This window comes from Eptatretus burgeri, chromosome 1 (assembly GCF_056783735.1).
Source record: "Eptatretus burgeri isolate ZD-2024b chromosome 1, Ebu_testis_v1, whole genome shotgun sequence".
In the NCBI taxonomy this organism is placed as follows: domain Eukaryota; kingdom Metazoa; phylum Chordata; class Myxini; order Myxiniformes; family Myxinidae; genus Eptatretus; species Eptatretus burgeri.
The window spans coordinates 80,216,402-80,236,480 of NC_140961.1; the positions used below are offsets into that span (position 1 = coordinate 80,216,402).

Sequence of the window (20,079 nt, forward strand, 5' to 3'; positions counted from 1 at the left end):
GGTGTGTGGGGACAAGGCTAACCCCTACTTACCAAAAGGATGGGCAGGAAGCTGTTATTTAGCCTCAGTATTTCCGGATGGTAGAATAAAGACCACTTTCCATCAAACCTCCCAACCTCCACGGTACCGGCGCAGCACTTCCAAAACTTTGGACCCAAAGGGATGTGTCGGTGTAGCAGAGCGCTTCGGACCATTGACGGGAACATGGTGGGAGAAGACTATTGCGTTTTTATTTCCGGGAGCCAGTATGGTTATGAATAGCGATAGGATAGATAAACTTTCGCTAGCCTTGGAATATGTTGCCAATGTATCCATGGCTTACTATACGGAATTGTCGGATATGTTAGTATCAATACGTACCATGGTAATGCAGAATAGAGTAGCTTTAGATATGCTTTTGGCAGAGCAAGGAGGGGTGTGCGGGATGATTAAAGGAGAATGTTGCGTTTGGATTCCGGATCCCACTAACATAACTAACCGGGCGGTGGCCCGACTACAAAAAGTTGCAAACGCCCTCACGAGCGGACGAATGGATCTCGAGGTGGGCTATGAGTGGTGGAGATCCATATTTCAGGGCTGGGGATGTTAGGTGATGCGCTTGATAGACTCAGCGCTTCTAATCATCGTGGTGGTGATTTTTGGAGTATTTCTGATTAAGATTCTCATTTCCATTTGTCTAAACAAATGCTGTGAAGCCTTACCCCTCACCCAGGCCATCATAATAATTAACAGCGAACTCAGGAAGGAAGACTCCCAGGACCTCCGTATGGGGCCACAACCAGACCCGACCCCCCACCAGCTGAGGGGCCAACAAGGTGTTCTGATGGAGGGGCGTCCTGGGGAAGACTCTTCCAGGTATTACTGATTACTCAACAAACTTTTAAGTGAAAAGGTAAGCCAAACATGGACTCACGCATCTCACTACACACGACGATACAGGAAGTTGTGACAAGAAAGAAAGGAAATCTACAAGTAAAATGCTGATGTAGGTTTATGATAGATGCGGCAGTGTTTTGACTAGCATATGCATAATCGTGGAAAATGGACAACACCAGATAGTGAAGGCATGTATGGGAAAATACTTGTATGACCCTTATATGGAAATATGCATCTCATGAGCCTCTTTTGTCTTCTAGCGCAAGTTGAGAAAGGAGCTTACACCACGCCTTGAGTGCTCACAGTGCTGCTCACCCATTACATTTGCATATTTTCAATAAGTATTATTGCAATTAGTGTCTAATATAATTACGGAAATAAGTATTGTTGCAATTCGTGTTTTCTAGAATTACCTAACTAATATTGTTGCAAGTAGTGTGTCGTAGACTTACTTAAATATTATTGTTGCAAGCAATGTTTTGAAGAATTACCAAAATAATATTGTTACAATTAGTGTATGTAGAATTATCTAAATCATATTGGGGCAATTAGCATTTTGAGAAATTACCTACACAATACTCTGAATAAGGAAAATTTACTGGAATTTGATGTGAGGCATGTGGCAGCAAGAAGGACAGATGCTAACCTGGGCCACCAGTAGTCGGGGTCTTCTCATTTGGAGGTTGACATTGGCTGTTCACGGCATTTGCAAATACTGTTTGGTGGTGGCGGAGCCTAGGGATGGTCAAATCAGCCGTCAAATGGAGGCTCACCTATTCGGTGAGCTTGGGGAAATGGCAAATTATGGTCAAATGTGACCAAGGAGGGATTGTGAGGAGTGCTATTTTATGGTCACATCTGATCCATAATTGATACATATATATTAATTAGATGTAGGGATTCGAACCCATTCTTAGATACTCTGTAAGGCCTTTTACAAAGAAACTTTCTATAGTTGTAGTGGCACTGTTTCCTAATACGTAAATTCACCAGATGCCCTCTAAAAGCACTGGCTGTGTTGTTTCAGTGATAACGTCCCAAGGAAAATGTCATCTGGATTCTCTTAAGTATTCCACTCCTGGGCTTTTGTTTAGGTTAAAAAAGGGTCATAGCCTGTAAGTGCTGTCAGGTAGTCCATCATTGGCACAGGGCTGCCCCCTACTGGTCAACCCACATTCCACTTCTGAGAAGCTGGGTTCTTTTACCAAAACCAGATGTGAACTTAAAAGGGTTTCCTGTTTGTCCTGCAACCATCCCACAGTGATTTGTGACATCAATTAGGGTTGGAGTATAACCAGACATAGATTGGAATTAGAGATAGATTGTATATAAGGGAGAGTTTTTGGATGCAAAACTCAGTTTGGTTTTGGGAGCTCTCCACTGTCGGTTGGGCTGCCAACACCAACTCCGCTGGCTGGCGTGTGGTCCTTCAATAAAGCTGCATTTTGGTGAATCCTCTTCTGTTGACTCTCTTCATACCTGGCCGGGGAACGGAGTCTTCACAGGAATAATACACACTTTCTGCTGTGCCTCATCGAATGGAGTTGGGGGTGTTTATTATTTACATTTGAGCACTTACATCATGGTGTTGCAATTGAGACTTGAAATTCCATATACGTACTGCTTTTCCATATACGTACTTTTTTGTGTACGAATGTATCAGAATGTTCTCGCATAACTGAATATCCTTTGGATATCCTTGCAGATCGTGGAAGTGTGAGGAGACAGAGGAAAATGTGTAATGTGTGTAATATCATGTGTGTGCTGTGATGTATTTGGTGTATGTGCTGTGAAGTCATGAAGAAAAACAACATGCCGTGCTGTGTAATGAATGTGTTGTGTAATAAATAAAAATATAAATAAATAAATAAATATGGCATTGACTATAGGAAAGAAAGGTGCAAGCACATCCCTTTCCACAAAACCAGTTTCAGGAATGCATAATGTCAGTTGCCCGACCTCCATTCTAATGACAAAATAGCCATTGTGGTCTCCTGAACATTTTGGTAGACTACAACCACCACAAGCAGCATTTGTTTTGTTCTTTCATAAGTGAACCTTCTTTGATTGTTTTGCTTTCTCATTACTTTTGTGCATGGCCTGTCTAAGCACTAGCTGTTTATAGAACAAAATCAAGTGCGACTGGGATTTTGCTGAACCCACACCCTTGTGTACTCAATCAAGATAGGAGGATCCTCAGCAGTAAGGGTGATGCAATTTGTGAGTCTGGCATTATATGAATGAGATTTTGATATTTGCAGCCAATAAAGGGTGTGCGACAGTGATTTCAAAACGTGATTGGATACAAAAATGAAATGCTTTGCTTTACTCTCTCACCTAAAGTCTTATGAGCCTCTTCCTTTGGAATCGAGAGGCTCTTTCAAAAGAAAGCTCAATGATGCTTCAGGCTAGCCCTCCGTACTAGCACTCCACCTTTAGATGTTTTGTATTTTGTGTGATCATCACTTTGGCTCATTGGTGCTCTCACCCCTGGGTGACAATTGCCATTCCCAGATTTGGTGTTGTTGCCATGTTATAAAGTCCTTTCTTACTGTTGTGGCACCTGACATCCTATGTTTTTATTGTTAGTAATACTACTACGACCCAGGACTCTTCTAAGCCAGAAATAACAATTGCAATTAAAATATTTTTTTGAAAGTAAGTAAAGTTCTACAGATTCACATACCACCACCATGAGAAAGCAAAACTGGAGTGATAGTCATGAAAACTCTTTCTTCATTCAGCCATGTGACACAAATATGTTCCTATCTATTGCAATCTCATAGCTTACCCTCCAATTTCTTTCCATTCAGTATACAAAGTGAAACAATGCAAAACAAATCAAAATAACTTTCAACAAATTGATCTCAAATATGTTTGGCATGCTATGTCATTAAATCTACTTAGAACTTAGGTGTTGCATGTATTTTTTTTTGAACAAGTTGTCTTTTAATAGGAACTCACCTAGAAGAGAAATTCCTCTTGCATCTTTCAGCTGAGGAAGAATTTCCTGGAATGCAATGCAAACACCATTTCTTTCAGCTTCCTCCACAAATTGGGCAACAGCAGGACGTCCATAATCATCATTAACTGCAATCGCACCAACATAGAGCCAGGAGAAAAGTTGCACAAGATGAGCTAGTGCTGAAGCTTGGTGTTTATCACTCGGTTCAGTGCGAAGGAAGGAAGGAAACTGTGATTTGTCACTTAAACATTTGCAAGATGAAGCATAGCTTACCTGTATTCCAAAAAATAAAAAAAAATATAAAAAGTAACACTTGACTTCAAACAAAAAAAAAGGATTAATTGCAAAACACAAAATTTATATTACTGTACAGTTAAAAGGTATTTCTGGCTTTTGATGACAGTCTGTGAAATGCACAGAATCACCCACTGCAACAAGGTGTGTCAGCTGCTAAAGTGCTATCTGCAGTACCAGTTAACCAACCTTTTCTTCGCAACTATTGGGCCCGTTGGTCTGATGGACCAAATTTTCATTGCTCTTCATAGCCTCGTTGCATACCCACCTGCTGTACTGCTTGAGCATTCGTTTACTGAACTTTTACTGAACCCAGATGTGCTTGGGGCCAGCGTGGGGATTATGTGTTTGATATTATTATTGCCATATGAAAATAGTATTCTTATTGTTGTAAATATTATTAGTATTAAATATTTAATATAAGCTTTGTTACAATGTTATCATTGTTTTTGTGATTTATTTTGTAATTAGAATGTCATCCATGGTAGAAGGATGTAATAAGCATCTTTAACATGGCGTGTGCTTAAAACGTGAGAACACGAATGGATTTTTTTGTAGTTAATAAGCCTAGTCAACTCAGGAGGTCATGACAATCATTTTGGTGTGTCATATTCTGCATCAGAACGCCCTCGTAGAATTCCACAAAAAAAACATGACACACACACACACACACACACACACACACACACACACACACACACACACACACACACACACACACACACACACACACACACACACCATCCATTTACGGTAGATGTTAGTCAACTCCTTTAGGGAGGGAATTGATCCATTGAGGCATTTCTGGCTTCTTGGCCTTCATCAGCATAAAGTGATAAAGTGGACTCCCCAGGAGCTGAGTTGGCAAGCTGCACTGTGTGGTCTTAAATGTGGAATAGTACGTCTTTAATGTGGTGTACTGTTCTGCACAGGGTAGAGTCGTCCACAAACTTGTAGAGAGGTTAACTGAAGGAAGCAGAGAGATCATTGATGTTATCAATAATATAGTTGATCCTAAAATGTCGCCTGATGGAACAAATACCAGGCTCAAGGAGATCTCCATGCAGATTGTCAGCAATAGCAATCCATTGTTTCCACACACACAGAATATCGAATAAACATGTAAGGATGGGCTCCTGAATTATCTGATAGCTTGCATAGGTAAGTTGGGTGCCAGGCACTATGAAAAGGGTGAGGGATGTCCAGACAGATGGTCCTGATATCTTACTTGGGATTTAATGCATCAATCCATTGTTTAAACGAAGCAAGATATCCTTGGTAGAATATCTGGGGCAGAAGTTCAACAGATGATCAGAGAAAAGAAAGTTGGAAAAGATGTAATGTCCGAAGTCAGCAACAATGATAGATTCCATCACTTTGCTTCTGATGGGGAGAAAACTGATAGATCTTTTGTTGAGTGGATCAAACATCTATCCCTTATGGTGAAAATGTATGACCTTTAAAACGTTACCAGAAGACTGTTAAGCCAAACATGGGGAGGAGCAAAGAAAGAAAAAGGAGAGAGCAGAACTAAATTTCTTGTGTAAAGTAACTTTGCCATTAAAACCTGTTGCAAAGGAGGTGTCAATATTGGCTAGGATGTCTTTTCATAATGGGAGAAAATTCCACATACCCCAAAAAATGGTTGTGGGGTAAAGTGTCGGACTGAAAAAGGAAGGATTGTGATCCTTGGCCTTTACACTAAAGACACTGTTTAGATATTCTGCTTTTCTCCTGGAGCATTACCTAACATGAAGGAGATAAAGAGGGAGAATGTGTGAAAGAGAGAGACTTGACTATCTGCCACCAGGCATTGGAGAATGCTAAGAGACTTGATCAGTTTAAGTGCAGGTGAAATTAATGTTGGGCTCCATCTTATTGAATTTGTTCTTGCATCTGGCAACTTGGCTGCTGGGTTAGCTATCATTTCTTGGAAGCATACCTGTTCCACTGATGCTGTGCACCTCTACCAGAACACAGGTACTCATTTCACCAACCTCTGGATGACAGGCTGAATCGATGCCACCTGGTGTTCATTCAACAGCCAATGTGGCTCAAACTTAGGACCCCAAGATCCTAAGCTAGCCACCTTAACCACCAAGCCAACACCAGGCTTGTCATTGAATAATTAGTACACACAAAATGCAGGCTATATGGAGGCAATTTAAATTCCAATCAGTTTGGTTTACCTTATCGGTGGAGAGACTACTTGTTATTATTTTCATGATTACCTTGCCACATGCCTCAGCGTGCTGAGGTCGGGATGTATAAAGGGCAGTTGGAGGCATGAAGGGATTAACTTGTAAAGAAAAACAAGCAGTTTGTGTTTAGGAAGGTATTCCAAGAGCTATTGATGTTATAGTCCAGGAGCTATTTGTCGTACAGGCCAAAAAAAGAAATTTGTTCAACATCCCCTAAAACTTAAGTCTACTTGTGATAGTTTTTTGTAGAAGGGACCCTCTGGAACAATTCCAGATATTATGTGGTTTCATATTGTGGTATAGCTTTGAATCTACAAGCTACGATGCATGCTATGGGGCTGGGTATGATGGCCGAAAAAAAAACAGTTGAAGGGGTAACATAAATGTGAATATCTTTGTGCAGACTCAACCAATTTTAAATATTGAGGCATTAACAGATTCAAATTAAAATTCTTCATCAGAATATGTATGGGATTGATTCACTTGCTGTGTTATGACATGACTGGAAGTCAAGAGGTCACCAAATGTCCTGTGTTAACTCTTTCACTTATCATGCTCTTAAATGGTGTACATGGTACTTTATCAATTTTTTTGTGTTGTGTATATTTCTTGGGATTGGAGACAATATTTCTGTTTCAAATTTTATATATATATATATATATATATATATATATATATATATATATATATATATATATATATATATATATATATATATATATATATATATATATATATATTATCCTTCAATAATAATGCATATGTTTCTAATGACAATATGTACATGTGCAGGTAGTATATGGTGTTCCAAATGAAAATATGTACAGTATGTTATCATGATGTGCCAATTGAATGAATTTTGTCAATAGCAAAACATTTTTTGCTTTATTAGTAAAAAGTGTACACACAATGTTTTCCATTTGAAAAATGTGCCCTCATTTGTAATTGCTTGCCATGACTCCTTAAACTCCTCGCTGAATCATTGGTAAACCATTTTTATACATGCTATGCAATTTATGCTTGCTTCATGATCGGTTAATTTTATGTTATTTCAGATCTAATACAATGGTCAGCACAGACAGTGAAGAGATATGTATGGACCTGCTACCAGTAAAGAGAATGAAGCTAACAAACGTTGAGAAATAAACAATCTGCCAGGTGGACTCCAAGGAGACTGAGAAATGGAAATGAGACCTCCATGTAAAAGCTTGCTGCTGTCCTGAAACTCTATGAAGATGAAGTACATGAATATCTCATACCAGATATGGAAAGTTTGTCAAGTATTGACACACATTGGCTTTCCAAGTCTTATGAACATTGGACAAGCAAAGAAAACCTGTGTTATGTGCACAGATGGAAAGCAGCATCTTCACTAACACCATCAAATATCACCACTGATACAAATCCGATGGAGCCATTCAGGGTGCCCCGGTCTCAATCAAAACCCAACGACTCGACAAAGTGATTGTATTGTAAGAATTACACCCAAATAGGTTAATGAGATGGTCAGGGATAATACTTCCCAATCATGCAAAACAAACAGGTAGCAAAAACAAAAGGTGGTGAAGACACGATAATGATAATTGCTGCTGTTTACATTGACATGATGGTAGCTGAAACAAGGCATCATAGAACCTGCTATGTCTTATAAATCAGCAACGTCAATCTGAAGTTTGCCGAGTTTCATGAAGGTGAAAAAAGACAATGTGTTTGATACAGCGTTCAGAGAAATAGCTGAAGAGATGATAACTAACCTGCATGATGGAAAAGCATTTGACAGACACTGTAGTGCCTATAGAAAATCTCCAACTCCTTTAAAAAATTTCACCTTTTGTTGCCTTCGAGCCTTCATTTACAAATCGTAACCCACAACTTCGAAGTGAAAAACAAATTCTACAAATTTCAGAAAATTAATTAAAAATAGAAAACTAGAATATCTTTGTGGGATAAGTGTCCACCCCCTGAGTTAATACTTGGGTGTATCACCTTTGACAGCAATTACAGCTGTGAGTCTGTTGGGATAGGTCTCTACCAACTTTGCACACCTTGATTGGGCAATACGTGCCCATTATTCTGTACAAAACTGTTAAAGATCAGTCAAGTTGTGTGGGGAGCATTGATGGACAGCAATCTTCAAGTCATGCGCAAATTTTCGATTGGATTGAGGTCAGGGCTCTGACTGGACCACTTGGGGACATTTATATTTTTGTTCCTTAGCCACTCCAGTGTAGCTTTGGCTGTGTGCTTCGGGTCGTTGTCATGATGAAAGGTGAATTTCCATCCCAATTTCAGCTTTCTTGCATAGGGCAGCAGTTTTTCCACTAGGATTTTTCTGTATTTTGTTCCATCCATTTTCCCTTCTATTCCAACAAGTGCCCCAGTCCCTGCTTATGAGGAACATCCCCATAACATGATGTTGCCACTACCATGTTTCACAGTATGGATGGTGTCCTTTGAGTGATGTGCTGTGTTTGGTTTGCACCAAATGTAACATTTTGCATTTAGGCCAAAAATTTCCAACGTGGTTTCGTTTGACCACAAAAGTTTTTGCCACATGGCTTCAGAATCTCTGGAATATTTTTTTGCATACCACAAATGGGATTCATGGTAGGTCTTTATGAGAAATGGCTTCTTTCTTGCAACCCTACCATAGAGGCCAGACTTGTGGCTTGTTTTTGGATATTGTTGTCACATGCACACAGTGACCAGTCTTTACCATAAAGGCCTGTCGCTCTTTTAAAGTTGTCATTGGCCTCTTGGTGACTGCTCTGATCAATATTCTCCTTGCCTGGTCATCCAGTTTGGATGGACGGCCTGATCTCGGCAGGGTCTTGGTGGTACCATACGCCTTCCACTTCTGTATGATTGTCTTGACTGTGCTCCAAGGGATATTCAAGGCCCTTGAAATATTTTTTATACCCATCCCCTGATCTGTGCCTTTCCACAACTTTATCCCAGAGGTCTTTTAGAAAACTCCTTTTATTAATGATCGAGTCTCTGCTGTGAAATGCAGTACCCAGCAGATGAACCCTGCAAGAACAGCTGATTTTATTCTGAAATAATCAGAATCACTGCAATTTAACACAGGTGGAGGCCATTTAATTTGGTGTCTGATTTTGAAGGTGAATGGTTACACCTGAAATAATTTACAATTGTGATTAAAATGGGGGTGGACACTTATCTTCTTCTTCTTCTTTCGGCTGCTCCCGTTCAGGGGTCGCCACAGCGGATCATCCATATGATCCGCATAGTGATTTGGCGCATGTTTTTATGCCGGATGCCCTTCCTGACGCAACCCTGGTCGCCTCTTACGACACAGGGATATGGTACACCTATTTTAACCGGGGTATACATCGGCCCAGTATACTGGTACTCATTTCGCCGACCTCGGAAGGATGACAGGCTGAGTCAACCCCCTGGTGTATTAATTTAGTGGCCCAACGGGGCTTGAACTCAGGACCTTTTGGATCCCAAGCCGCTGCCCTTACCACTACGCCAACACCAGGCTCTAGGGGTGGACACTTATCCAACCAAGATATTCTAGTTTTGTATTTTAAATTAATTTTCCGAAATTTGTAGAATTTGCTTTTCACTTTGAAGTTGTGGGTTGCAATATGTAAGTAAAGGTGGAAAAATTCTGATTTAATGCAATTTCATTCCGATCAATAAAACAACAAAAGGTGAAATTTTTGAAAGGAGGTGTAAACTTTCTATAGGCACTGTATGTCATTGTTACCGAGGAGATACAAAACGTTATTGCAAGCAATGGGAGTGGCAGCAGACAATAGGCTAAAACTGTGACTGAAGAAGCACTTTGTAGATGACATTGTGTTCCATCATCCATGTGACCATACAAGATCTGAGATCTTGTACTGAAGCTCAGTATCTCTTGAAGATGTCATAAACACTGCCTTCCAAAATAAAACTGCTGCTGCCAGCGAAGTTCCTGGAACTAGCGAACAACTCCCAACAACTATTGATGACCCTGACAGAGTAAGGCTCCTGCACCTCATTGCCAAACTGATCAAGTCTGAGATTACTGATTGTCAAGGCATGAATATAAATGATTGTCAAGGCATGTCAAGGTTCAGACACATGAATATAAATTATGTAGGTCTGACAAAATCAAAAGCCTTGATACCAGTTGGTCTTTACTGGTTGCTACGTTTGATTATCACCAAACCAGAGAAGGAAGGTGAACATGTGCCATCATTGCCAGAATGTAGCATCTCCTCAGATGAAGGACGAGTTCTGATTCTAGCAAAGATATTGTGCACAGTGCATCCAATGTTCCAACCACCAATATGTCCAAGCAGGCTGCCCTCGGAATTGCAATCTGCCACATGATGAGATGGAAGCGGCTTATCACTATGTTCAGCAGAATGGGACACTGTTGCTCAAATGATGATGTCGAGGCAATGGGTAGGAGCCTTTAAAAAGATATATCGGCGAAGTCTGACCTGCTTGGGTGGTTGTACTATCCAAACATCTCACCAGTTGTCTTAGTCCAAGTTGCATTGGATAATAATGACATAAATGAAGAGCACATGGGTGAAGACAGCCTGCTTTAAGGTCAGCAACCTCTCCTTCATGGTAGCTTCAAAAATGCTCAGAGGTCAGTTCTCACAATCAATGAACTATTATTTCATGCACAACATGCATCTTTTGTACAGAAGAGGATTGTCATTCAGTCACCAGGCACAGACGTCTCTGTCCCCTTGCCATTCACAACAGTGGTCTCAACTGCCAGAAGCTCTTATTCCACACAGGGGTAAAAGACAATGTAAGGTGTATACTTCTGCACAGTCTGGTTGGAGAATTAGGACAACAGCTGTGAAAGGCCTTGCCAGGATTTCATGCACTGACAGGTTGTGACTCGAACAGTCCGCGGTCAACAATCGGAAAAAATATAGCCATCAATGTATTTAATGTTTGGCAATCAAGAGCACCCTTCTAATCTGGCACAGCTTGGAGAATAATCAGAACTGAGTCGTAGTACTGCAGAAACATGCGAGAGTTTCATATTACACGACGCAATGGCTCGGAAGGCTGTGATGTGAGGTATGGACTGTTCTGTCAGGAAGGACAAAAAATAAAGGTCTCCCCTTCATCAGAGAACCGACAATAACCTATGAAACAAGAAAACTACCAAGACTATATATGGAAAATGGTGGAGCCTATATGCAGTAATTGCCACCTGCTGTTGGATGTGGCTGGGAAATTATGGATTGTATCTTCTTCATACAGCTGGTGCTCATGACTAAAGAACCAGCACCAAAGAGACTGGTAGAACTGAATGCCTGCCACTGTCAGCAGTCCTCCTGGAGCTGAACGGGTTGTACCTGAAGAATTAACATACACTGAAGCTTGTGCTTGCATGGCTGACAAAACTTGTCAGAACCCAATAACATTGATTGATGATCACATTTATGATGAAGGCACCAATTAAAAACTGCCACTGATATTATCATTTCACATTACTGCACCTAAATATACACACAAGATACTTATAATTAATGTTAAGTGACATCCATTGATATAAATATAGATTGTGAATATTGTCTGTATGTTTATTCAATATTATAAACAATGTATGACTGTTAATATAGTCCGATATCGTGCATATTCAGCCGAGAATATTCATTTGGGATTATGGCCAAGCCAATTTACTTCAAAAACTAAGCATTGAGTGACATTTTTATCACCAGAAGAATCATATTACAAGAGAAAGAGCAATCAGAAATTGCAGACCCTTGTGAGAACTTGTTTTTTGTGGTGTGTTGTGTGGTGATTATGCACTGGTGTGTTACATCATTAATAAGACATAATTAGAACTGCCACTATATAAATGCTGGCAGTGATGACTGCTTCAGTCATTTTGGAGAATATGATTTTTGAAGATTTTTTTTTTTTAAACAATATGGCTGCTGAAGTACATGACCGATGACATCATCAAAACCTTTTTGTGGACCATTTTATTGCAGGATAACCATCAAAAATTTTCAAACTGATCAGATGTGGTGTTCTACATAAGCAATAATGATGTCATAATGGAGGCACCTATGTGTTCATAAAAAAAAAATCACGCTGATAACCCATGAGGAGTACTTGATATGCACAAAGTTTCAATTTTTTCCTTTCAGAGATACAGAGGTCCAAAGTTTTTCCGTTTTTCCAATATGGCTGCCAAACCACATGACCTATGACGTCATAATTATCATTAAAATATTCAACATGAGTAGTCACACCAATGGTGAAAATTTAGTCAATCCAATAAGCGGTTGCGGCGAAAAAAAAAACAGATAAAAGTTCTGTGTGGACAAACAGACAACCAAACAGACCCAAATGCAATACCTTCCCCTTTGGCGAGGGTAATAAGTAACCGAACACTGTACAAATTGTGATAGAGCTTTTTGTAATATTAATACATTGATGTCTCATTATTGAAAATTGTACCTGCCGTCTGTCCGCCCCATTGCATACAAATTAATGTGTAGCTCCAAAGCTATAACCACAATTTGAAACTACACACTATCTGGAACTGCTCCATAGGTGGTTCCTTCGACGAAAATATCAAAGCAGACCAACTGCGGGGGATTTTGCTATTAGCAAGTTTTTGCGACCATCTGGCACGGTAATTGCTCATGGACTATTAGTATAGCAAGTGATAAAAGGGACCAGTCGGTGAGGGAGATAGCAGTTTTCAGATTGCACCCATCTGGATTCCTGTATTTCCATACATGTTGGCACCTTGCCGTTTCTAAATCCTGAAATAAGTTTCTCTTTGATTGCTCTCCAAGGCCTGCCAAAGAGACAAACACTTCCATTGTGCCACGAGCATACAATTGAAGAGGAGTGAAAGAGGAGCACACAAGGCTGAAGGGGAAGCTTACCATGACTACTTCTAAGAAAAAATGACTCCTATTTGGAGAGAAGTGAATCAGTAAAGAAAAGTGCTTCATATCTTGATACCAAATGATATACAATACGAGTAGATGTTTTATGAATGCGCTTGACTGCAAGAATCTTCTTCTTCTTTCGGCTGCTCCCGTTCGGGGTTGCCACAGCGGATCATCCGTATGATCCGCATAGTGATTTGGCACATGTTTTACGCCGGATGCCCTTCCTGACGCAACCATGGTCGCCCCTTACAACACAGGGATTACAACGCTTGACTGCAATAATGTTGACGATAATTTTAGGACTGATATGTGAAATAGATTGTTCTGATTTATTGCTTTTGTAAATTTGTGAAAAATAATTAAATGGAGAACATTTTTTTCGTAAATCAGCCAGCCGTCTCTGTTGTGCAATTTTTGATCACATTCATGGTGAATGGTTGTTGGAGATAACATTTCTGGTCACAAATACAAGAGTTAAAACAATAACAACACTCTATAGAGCACAGACTTCTGTCAGGCTGAACAGTTTGCATTTTGCATCCCATTGTGGAAGAAAAAAATAATTATATTCATTTTATTCCAAATTATATTCACTTGTTGCTGGTACTTAAAAAAAAAAAATGAACACAGTATAAAATATGGTCTTACTTTTGAACTGGAGTCAAATAACTGTCAGTAAATTCTCCCCCTTCCCCGATAGTATTTTGACCTACATAGTGATATAGATGCATCCACAAGTAAAGTAGAATTGTATCTTACTAAGTCTTATGTGCTTTTATCTCACTGAAATTATAGAACCAAGACTAGTATCTCCAATGTTTAAATGGAACTGCCCAGCTGCTGAAGAGAAGAACGCCTTGCTGCCACCTTTGTCTGGAGGAAATTAAATAGCAATGGAAGGCTACTGGAGCAACTGTTGTTGATGTTGTCTGACGATCCATTGAATTTTTTTTCACTTTACTGGCTTCCATGTCCATCGGCAAGCAAATTTTTAGATTTCTATGTCACCCACAAGGTACCAATCTTTAATATCAGTCAGTGAGTAGTGAAAGAGTGAGTGAGTGAGTGAGTGGGTGAGAGTCAGAAAGTGGTTAGAAGGAGCTTAATATAATACTTGCAAATACAACCCATCGCTTCGCTAACAGTGGTGTGAATGGGAGGTGGGTGGAGAAAGAGAAAGGGAGAGAGAAGAGGGGAAGGGGGGAGGGGAGGCAAATAGGACGGAGGAAGGGAGGGGTGGGGAGAGGAGGGATTGGAGGCGAGGAGTTGGTGAAGAAGGGGAAGCTAGGAAGGGGAGAAGAGTGATGAAGGGGGAGTGGAGGTGGGGAGAGCAACGCCTCACGAAACGTTGCTATACACTGCGAAAGGGGGGGAAGAGAGAGAGAGAGAGAGAGAGAGAGAGAGAGAGAGAGAGAGAGAGAGAGAGAGAGAGAGAGAGAGAGAGAGAGAGAGAGAGAGAGAGAGAGAGAGAGAGAGAGAGAGAGAGAGAGAGAGAGAGAGAGAGAGAGAGAGAGAGAGAGAGAGAGAGAGAGAGAGAGAGAGAGAGAGAGAGAGAGAGAGAGAGAGAGAGAGAGAGATGGGAGGAGAGTGCTGTATTTTATTTGGAGGATGGAGTGAGGAGGGGCCAGACAGAGAGAGTGGGGTGGGGGTGGGGGGGAGGAGGAAAAAAATATAGGTGAGGGGTGGAGGTGGCATCAGCAAAGAGTGATATGTTATGCTTAATGACCAAACACAAATTAAAAAAACAATCTCAGGTCAGAATAGCTGGACACACAACGACACAACAGAGTTTGTAATGTTAACCACAGGCACATCTGCAAAAATTTGATATCCCGGTTCTCGAAAATTTGTGGGAACATAAACTAAAAGCATTGACCGAAAACATGGAAATACTGTTCAAGTACGAACTAATGATCCCGTCAAGCGTGAATCTTGAAAACAAAGCATTGTGACCAGACATCATACTTAGGTACAAAAAAAGAGAGAAGTAGGCGTTGCTACACAGTGAGGTGTTAACATCAGTGATCTTGGACTAAACAATGCAGAAATCAAGAAAATGAACAAATACCAAGACTTCAAGAATGAAGTGAAAAGATCCTGGAAACTGAAGAACACCAAAGTTGTAATAGTGATAGTTGGAGCTCCAGGAATGACGACAAAGAACTTCACAGAGATATTAAAAACCATCCCTGGGAATATTATGACAAACAAACTACAGTTGGAAGCTGTCTGGGGCTCAGTGACGATCCTAAAGAGAGCCGTCGACACAAAACTATGAGAACAAAAAAAAACTTCACAGCTTGGTCCATGAATCGTAACCCCTTACCAAAATGAAGGTGGATACTTTCAGCCCACCCTGGGAGGACTCCATTCCACATTCTGAAACTTGCATGTGAAGATACCAATCAAACGACACACGCGCGCGCGTGCACGCACGCACGCACGCACGCACGCACGCACACACCCTTTTACTACAGGGTGCCCCAAAGAAAACCAGGAAATTTGGTACAGTTTATTTTAAACAAAACAAAAGCAAACTTCGATGTAGTGTAAAACAAACATACAAATTTGATAACTGCTGCATTCTGAAATAAAATAAAAAACGGTTAGAAAATGTATATGTTAGTTTATTGATATAGTAAAATATGGCAAAATAAATCTCAAAATCTCAAATTTCCTGGTTTTCTGTGGGGCACCTTGTAGTATAGATATATGAATGTTGTACAACAATTTTGTGATTTTTCCAGGTGTATCGGCTTCGATGTCCATCTGCACACTAAATTACTATGCTCCCTCTTGTCTTTGGCAGCTCACCTGCATTTTTTTTCATTTTTTTTTTCATTAATTTACATTTTAATTTATGGATACTGTATGATGATTCTGTGATGTTTTTCTGGTGTATGACTTCGATGTTCATCGGCATGAAAAATTTCAGCTTTCCACATCACCTGGAAGCTCCCAATGTATATCAGTCAGTTCGTCAGTCAGTGGTTAATTATATATATATATATATATATATATATATATATATATATATGTACAGTATACATACATGTACAATATACATATACATATATATATATATATATATATATATATATATATATATATATATATACACATATATACATACATACATACATACATCGCACACACACAAACACACACACAAACACACACACAAGTGGGGTGTGCTTAAATGTTGTGTAAGCATACGAACCATGTTTCCCCATTGTCTTTGGTCGCTCACCTGCATTTGATTTTTCATTTATTTATTTTCTTGTTTTTTTTTTTCCTACACTTTTTTAAACTTTCATTTGCGGATGCTTTCTGATGGTTCTGTGATTTTTCCTGGTGTATCAGCTTCGACGTCAGGTGGCACACAAAATTACTGTGCTTCCACATTCTCTCGGGTCACTCACCTGCATTTTTCAAAATTTATTTATTTTTCTTATTGTCTTTTTTCATTTATTTTTATTTTCATTTGAGGATGTTGTCCGACGATTCTGTGATTTTTTTTCCAGTGTACTGGCTTCGATCTCCATCCGCATGCAAAATTTCAGCTTTCTAAGTGACCCGGAAATAACGATCTTTAATATCAGTCACCGAGTCAGTCAGTCACTCGCTGAGAGAATCTGGTGAGCCTGCTCTCGTTGACCTTCTCCACTCATGATGCTCCCTCGCTGAGAGAATCTGGTGAGCAGGATCATTATCAAGAAAACGGGCCACATGACCATACAGCCGCAGCTGACGATCACATACTTTACAGGAAACAAATCTCATCTAAGTCTCTCTCAGCAACCGCTCGTTGGACACAAAGTATGACAAGCCATAGCCAAGGATTCTCTGAAGATACCTGGTAAAAAAGGAGTTAAGTCAGATTCCTGGTCAGAGTCCAAGTCTCACATCCAGAGAGCAATACTGGAAGCATCAAGAGTCGGACTTTTGTCCTGTATAGGTATCGACAGTGCCACACCCCATTATCCAGTAAATCCTTGACTCCCATGGCCTGACCCAGATGTCTATTGACCTCTGGCTCACAACATGCAAAGATATGAATATCACTGCCAAGGTAAGTGAATCTCTGTGACCTCAACATCCTCACCACAAACAGGTACAGATAAGATAGCAGCATCCAAGATGTCAATGAAAGCCTGTATCTTAGTTTTGACCCAGGAAACATGTAAATCAGTGGCTCCGACTCATCATTCAGTGCCTCGAGGGGCACCCATAAGGATTTCCAGGGTCTCAGCAAAGATGAATGAATTATCTGCGACATCAAGGTCAGAGATCTTGGCATTCCCAAACGATACACTGCAACTTGATCTCTCCAACATCCTCCTAAGAATCCAGTCCGTACAAGTACTGAAAAGTGTGGGGACCAAGACACACCGCTGATGAGCTCCAGTAACAACGGGAAAAAGATGTCAGAGATGGAACCACCACATCTCACAGCACTCCCAGTACAAGAGTATATTTCAGAAATGAGGTTGATCAGTTTTGGTGGCACCCCACGTAACCCGAGAATCCTCCAGAGTGCATCTCGATTTATTGAATCAAACTCTTTGTGGAGATCAATATATAGTGTGAGCAGCCCCTGCTGAAACTCTCGTCTGCATTCGGTGAGGCCGCGAAGACCAAGGATACGATCAGTCTTTGGCATGTTTGATGGAGAGCAAATCAACTGCTCTGGGCACTGGTGCTCAAGCAAATGGTTGCAAAACCTATGAATAATTATATCTGAGCAAAGACCTTGCCCAGCACTGAGAGCAGCGTCACCCCTCAGTGTCTGTTGCAGCCCTGGCGATCACCATTCCCTTTCCAGAGAAGGCCAGCAAAGCCCATCTTCTAGTCAGTTGGGATGATGCCTGTGTTCCAGACAGAGCACAGCCCTACATGCAGCATCACGAGTACAGCATTTCCAACAAACTTGAGAAGTTCAGCATGGACGCCACAGATCCCAGAAGTTCCACCCCATTTTAGCTGGTTCTCCGCAGCCCGTGTATCCACAAACGAAGGTGGTTCACAGTTGATTGGATGGTCAGCAATAGGGATGGTAACGTGCTTGATGTCCAACTCAACAGCTGGTGAAGCCGATCAAAGTGACCAGTACAGCAGGCCTTCACTTTGGACTCCTCTGTCAAGAGCCCACCACCCTCTGCACTAAGGCCTAAGTCATATTTGCCACGGCGGCCGTCGGGTCTCCAAAATCTACGGCCACTAGCAATTATACGGCGGCCGCAGTATTTCCACAGTCACACAATGTAGCAGTCACATATGTTTTTATTTTTCGCTGAGCCGCACGTCGTATTTAGAAATTGTGGAGACCGAAAACGTGGGGTTGCCGTACGGTCTTTGATTTGATGTCGCACGGTGACCTTAAGAGGGCCCTGCGGCAGCCATAGAATTTTCAAGGCAGACGCAAGGTAGCCTCAAGGTGCCCGCAAGGCGACCGCAGGGGGACCCTAAGGCGAACGTGCGGCAGACGGACGGTAACGAGTGGGTTCATTTTTATTCATTTTTTTTACCAGTTTTTTTTTTCGGCTTGTCGAATTGCTACGGCGAATGTAGAAATGAAAAAAAAAGTTATAACTCCGCGTTATAATTCCACGGCGACCTGTACGGCCTGTAAAAGATAGCCAAGTGGCGTAGGGCCACCCTGAGGCCACCACAGAAATTCTGCGGCCGCCGCACATTTGTCAATTCAGAGGGCGTACGGCCGCCGTATCCTTGCCCTAGAGCAAATGTGACTTCGGCCTAACTGCAGTGCACCGATGGATGGGCTTGGAAGAACGCAATGCACAAATTCCTCTAGAAGCAGGATGAGAATAATTTGACTGCAGGTGATGCTCTATCCCTTCATAGATTCCTCAAACATAGTCCTCCTTATCCACCCTCAGCACACTTACAGTTTTACACCTCAACTCACTTAACAGCCCAGCTCGGCCATTAAGCCTGGCTGTGCAACTCCTGTCAATGGTATTCAGTGTTGCTTTGGAGACAAAGTTCTTCTTCGCCTGGTGGTGTGTTCAAAGGTATCCACCAGCAACGTTAAGGATGGTAGACTTGAAAGCACTCCACACATCTTCTGGATTCCCCAAAACAACCAGACCCCCTCTCCTTCCCCACCCCCCAATCCACACTCAGCCTGTTCGCAAACTCCTCAGCTACACTCTAATCCCTGAGCTGGCCAACATGCAGCATAGGCTGGGATGATACCATTGTCCTGGATTTAAGCTGAAAATTAAGAGTTGCTACAACAAGCCTGTGGTCGGTTTTGAGGAACTAAACATTCTAGTAGACCCTGCAGTTCTGAATCATCCTCCTGCACCCAACAAGCACATGGTCAATATCCATTGCCACACTACAAGTGTTGGAATCCCAAGTTCAGCGATGAGCTTGTTAGTGCTGAATCCATGAACCAGCCACCCTAAGTCCACAACTTCTTGCAAAGTCAAGGAACTTAGTGATATTTTGTTCCACATTTCCAGACACGTGGGGACCAACACACGTCTCATAACCATCCCTATCAGTTCCAGTCGATGGATTGAAATCCCCCAAGACTAGAAGAGTATTCGAACCTGGGGCACTGATCAACCACAGACTCGAGTACGGCATAGAATGCCTCCTTCACAGTAAGATCGCTTCCGTCAGTTGGAGCATTCAGAGATACCAGGGAAATGACAACCAAGGAGTGACGAATCCTCATTCTCATAATTCGCTCGTTGACCGGTGTTTTCTCAATTGTTATGGGAGTCAGCTTATTAGACACAGCTACAGCAACCCCTTGGGTAGGATAACACCATCAGAGTGACAAGACCAGTTGTAGGTGTCACCACCC

The 20,079-nt window shown here is 41.3% G+C and overlaps 2 protein-coding genes across 2 annotated transcripts in view; one reads left to right on the plus strand and one right to left on the minus strand.

Annotated features, from left to right (window-relative positions):
- Positions 1–4,195, minus strand: part of LOC147034826 (extracellular calcium-sensing receptor-like) — a 43,563-nt gene extending 39,368 nt beyond the window's left edge. The window contains exon 1 of the mRNA XM_085890240.1: positions 3,841–4,195. The gene's annotated coding sequence lies outside the window, so the exon portion shown is untranslated. The remainder of the gene's footprint in view (positions 1–3,840) is intronic.
- The window catches only part of LOC147034822 (uncharacterized), a 497,607-nt gene that overhangs the window by 305,057 nt on the left and 172,471 nt on the right, over positions 1–20,079 (plus strand). The gene's annotated exons all lie outside the window — the stretch shown is intronic.